Raw genomic sequence first — 5293 nt, forward strand, 5'->3', positions numbered from 1 at the left:
AAAACTCAATCAAGTTTGTGAGACATGATTTCCCATGCACAAAGCCATGTTGACTATCCCTAATCAGTCTCTGCCTTTCCAAATACATGTACATCCTGTCCCTCAGGATTCCCTCCACAACTTGCCCACCACCAAGGTCAGGCTCACCGGTCTATAGTTCCCTGGCTTGTCTTTACCGCCCTTCTTAAACAGTGGCACCACGTTTGCCAACCTCCAGTCTTCCGGCACCTCACCTGTGATTATCGATGATACAAATATCTCAGTAAAAGGCCCAGCAATCACTTCTCTAGCTTCCCACAGAGTTCTCGGGTGCACCTGGTCAGGTCCTGGGGATTTATCCACCTTTACCCCTTTCAAAACATCCAGCACTTCCGCCTCTGTAATCTGAACATTTTGCAAGATGTCACAATCTATTTCCCTACAGTCTATATCTTCCATATCCTTTTCCACAGTAAATACTGATGCAAAATATTCAATTAGTATCTCCCCCATCTCCTGCGGCTCCACACAAAGGCCGCCTTGCTGATCTTTGAGGGGCCCTATTCTCTCCCTAGTGACCCTTTTGTCCTTAATATATTTGTAAAATCCTGAGGAAGAAGAGGCATTATTGTGCCTTCTTGGCCATCGCATCCATGTGAGGTCCAGGACAGATTGATTATTGTCACTCCTAGGAACATGAGTCTTTTGACCCTCTCCACCTCCGCTCCATCTATGTTGATGGGGGGCGTGTCCCTTTCCTTTTTTCCTGAAGTCAATGATCAGATCTTTTGTTCTGCCGACATTGAGATGGAGAGTGTGTTGTCATTGCACCAGGTCACCAACCCCTCCATCTCCTTCCGGTATTCTGTCTCATCGTTGTTTGATATCTGGCCTATCGTCAGGGAATTTATAGATGGCTTTTGTTTGAGATTTGGCCACAAATCCTGAGTGTACAGGGAGGACAGTAGGCGGCTAGGGAAGCATCCTTGCAGGACGCTGATGTTAAGGATTATCGTGGAGGAGGTTCTGTTGTCTATTTCCACTGATTGCAGTCTGTGGGTCAGGAAGCTGCGGATCCAGCTGCAGTGGGTAGAGCCGAAACGTAGGTCTCAGAGTTTTGAGATTAGTTTGTTTGGGATTATAGTGTTGAAGGTGGAGTTGTATTCACTAAATAGGAGCCTGACAGTAGGTATCCTTTATTGTCCACATGTTCCACGGATGAGTGTAGTGCTAGGAAGATGATGTCTGCTGTGGACCTGTTCCTCCCGGCTTACAAGCAGAAGTTGAAAGAAGACCCATCACAGAGAGTAGTACAATGCTGGTCTGAGGCAGTGGAAGGGCTTCTCCAGAACTGCCTGAATTGGTGGCCTGGACCATATTCAAGAACTCAGCGGACAGCCTAGATGGGTCCACCACACCATCAGCGACTTCATTAGCTAGTGCATAAAAGGAAGAAGTCAGCACTGTGATCTGATTTTCCAAAGTGCAGACAGGGTATGGAGTGGCAGGCATCTTTGGTTGTGTAGCTATGGTCAAGGATGTTCAGTCCTCTGTTGGGGCAGAAAATGTGTTGTTAGTATTTTGGTCGCAATTTCTTGAGGTGATACACTACAAGTGTGAGGTGATATACTTTGGACGGAGTAATCGGAATGCAAAGTACTGGGCGAATGGTAAGATTCTTGGGAGTGCAGATGAGCAGAGAGATCTCGGTGCCCATGTACACAGATCCCTGAAAGTTGCCACCCAGGTTGACAGGGTTGTTAAGAAGGCATACAGTGTTTTGGCCTTTATTAATAGAGGGATTGAGTTCCGGAACCAGGAGGTTATGCTGCGGCTGTACAGGGCTCTGGTATGGCCACACTTGGAGTATTGTGTACAGTTCTGGTCACCACATTATAAGAAGGATGTGGAAGTTTTGGAAAGGGTGCAGAGGAGATTTACTAGGATGTTGCCTGGTATGGAAGGAATGTCTTATGAGGAAAGGCTGAGGGCCTCGATGCTGTTCTCATTAGAGAGAAGAAGGTTGAGAGATGACTTAATAGAGACATACAAGATAATCAGAGGGTTAGATAGGGTGGACAGGGAGAGTCTTTTTCCAAATAGGGGAACGGCAAACACGAGGGGACACAACTTTAAAGTGAGGGGAGATAGGTATAAGACAGATGTCAGAGGTAGTTTCTTTACTCAGCGAGTAGTAAGGGTATGGAATGCACTGCCTGCAACAGTAGTAGATTCGCCAAGTTTAAGTGCATTTCAGTCGTCATTGGACAGGCATATGGACGTACATGGAATAGTGTAGGTGGGATGGGCTTCAGATTAGTATCATAGGGCGGCACAACATCAAGGGCCGAAGGGCCTGTGCTGCGCTGTAATGTTCTATGTTCTATGTTCTATGTTGGCCTGATTGGAGTCACTGGCCACAATGAACAAAGCCTCAGGGAATTTCATCTCCAGAGCATTTCGTAAATTTCATCCAGTGTATTTTTCACCTCTGCCTGATGAGGACAGTGCAATGAATGTTATCAACATGGATTTTAGTAAGGCAGTTGACAAGGTCCCATCTGGCAATCTGTTCAAAAAAGGACTTAGTTACAGGAAACAAAGGATGCAGAGGAGATTTGCCATGACGCTGCTGGGACTGGAAGGCATGTCTTATGAAGAAAGCTTAAGGGAGCAAGGATTTTTCTCATTGGAGTAAAGAAGTTGAGAGATGACTTTATAGGGGTGTACATGATGTTGCGAGGCATGGATAGAGTGCATATCCAGAGACTTTTTCCCAGGGTGGAAATGGCTATCATGAGGGGGCATAATTTTAGGTAATTAGCGGAGTGTTTAGGGGAGATGTCAGAGGTAGGTTCTTTACACAGAGAATGGTGGGTGCGTGGAATGCACAGCCAGCAGTGGTAGTAGAGTCAGATACATTAGGGACATTAAGCAACTCTTGGATAGGCAGATGGATGATAGTAAAATGAAAGGTATGTAGGTTAGTCTGATCTTAGAGTAGGATAAAAGGCCAACATAACATTGAGGGCTGAAGGGCCTGTACTGTGCTGTACTGTTTTGTGTTCTATGTTCTATGTAAGTGGTGTTCCAGAGGCCTCAGTGTTGGGATCCTTGCTGTTTGCCTTACACACGAAAGATTGGACTTGAATGTGGGCGGCACAATTGAGAAATATGCGGATACACAAAAATTGGCCATTTTGTGGATAGTGTAGAGATAGCTGTGAGCTGCAAAATGACATAGATGAGTTGGTGGAATTGTCAGGAAAGTGGCAGATGGAGTTCAACTCTGTGAGGTAATGCATTCACGGAGGTCAAATAGTAAAAGGGAATACACAATAAATGGGAATATACTGAGAGGGGTAGGTAAAGTGCGAGATCTTGGTGTGCAAGTATACAGGTCCCTAAATGTAGCAGTACAGGTAGGTAAGGGTATAATTAAGGCATATGGAATGCTGTCTTTCATTATATAGAGTTATAGAATAGAAATGTAGGGATATAATAATGAAACTGTATTAGACACTGGTGAGATCACAACAGGAATATTGTGTGCAGATCTTTTTAGGTTATTTCTAAATTACAGGAAAGATGTAACTGCTCTGTTGAGAGTGCTTTGAATTACTAGAATGTTGTCAGGGCTGGAGAGTTGTAGCTACGAGGAGAGATTGGAGAGGGACAGAGGAGGCTAAGGGCTAACATGATTGAGGTATACAAAATTTTGAGGGGTAGAGATAGCGTAGACAGGAAGTACTTTTTTCCCTTGACAGAGAGTTCAAAAACCAGAAGTTTAGATCCAAGCAAAGTGGCAGAAGGATTAGTGGGGAGCGTAAGGAAAAGCGTTTTTTATGCGGAGGGAGGCGGATGTCTGGAATTCACTGCCTCAGCTGGGAATGGAGGCAGATAGCTGAAACTCTTTTAAAAGGTACCTGGGGGATGTGCACCTTAAATGCTGTAAGCTGTGAGGCTATAGGCCATCTGAGAGAATATGGAATGAGAAAAGTATTTGTGTGTTTTAGGGTCGGCTTGGACAATGTGGGCAGAATGGACCCCTCCTATGCTGTACTGTTTCTATTGGTCTATGATTACACATATAATACCAATACTCTGCATTTCACTGTCTCAGTTTGTGTCCTTAGCATCTCTTGGTAGGACAAGGCAACCAACTTGGGAATTTTAGAGCTTTCTAATTCCATCAGCAGACATCCATTGGATAGTATAGTGGCTCAGTGGTTAGCACTGCTGCCTCACCGCGCCAGGGACCCAGGTTTGATTCCAGCCTTGGGCGACTATGTGATGTTTGCACAATCTCCCTGTGTCTGTGTGGGTTTCCTCTGGGTGCTCTAGTTTCCTCCTGCAGTCCAAAGTTGTGCAGGTTAGGTGGATTGGTCGTGGTAAATGCAGGGTTACAGGGATAGGGTAGAGGGGTGGATTGCTCTTTGGGAGGTCAGTGTGACTCAATGGGCTGAATGGCCTGCTTCCATACTGTAGAGATTCTATGATCCTAAGTCTTTCTGAGCTTCCCAGTCCTTCAACACTACCTTTCCCTCCACTTTTCTTTGTGTCATCTGCAAACTTAGCAATAATACACTCAGTTCCTTTGTCCAGATTGTTAATGTATAACGTGAATATTGTGGTCACAACACTGACCCCTGCCAAATTCCACTACTTACCAGCAGTCATCCTGACGAAGAATCCTTATCCCCATTGATAGCCTTCTGTCAGTCAGCTGATCCTCTATCCATGCCAGCACCTTGCCCCAACACTCTTCCTGTGTTTAACAGCCTCCAATGGCATCTTGTCAAAGGTCTTTACAAATCCAAATAGATCATGTCCTCCTTTGTCGAACTTGCTCATTACCTCCTCAAAGAACTCTAATAGACTTGTCAAGCATGACCTTGCCTTGATGAATCTGTGCTAACTCATCCCTATTTTACCATGCATTTTCAAATGTGTCTAAAGACACTCTTGCAATCTTTTGTATTACTAGCTAGCTTACTCTTATATTTTATCTTCTTCTCCCTTATTGCTTGTTTTAGTTATCCTTCCCTGATTTGTAAAGGCTTTCCAATCCGTTGACTTCACACTAGTCTTTCACCACATTGTATGCCTTTTCTTTTCCTTTATCCTGTCCCTTAATTCCCGTGTCAGCCATAGTTGCCTCATCTTCCCTTTATTATGTTTCTTCTTCCGCGGGATGAACCTCTGCTGTGCGTCCCAAATTACTCCCAAAACCTCCTGCCATTGCTGCTTAACCATCTTCCCTGCTATGCTCCCCTTCTAATCAACTGCTTAATAAGTGACAGTAGATGCAAAG

The sequence above is a fragment of the Chiloscyllium plagiosum genome, unplaced genomic scaffold, assembly GCF_037043375.1.
Source record: "Chiloscyllium plagiosum isolate Xiang-an unplaced genomic scaffold, Cpla_swu_hap1 HiC_scaffold_13, whole genome shotgun sequence".
Lineage (NCBI taxonomy): Eukaryota > Metazoa > Chordata > Chondrichthyes > Orectolobiformes > Hemiscylliidae > Chiloscyllium > Chiloscyllium plagiosum.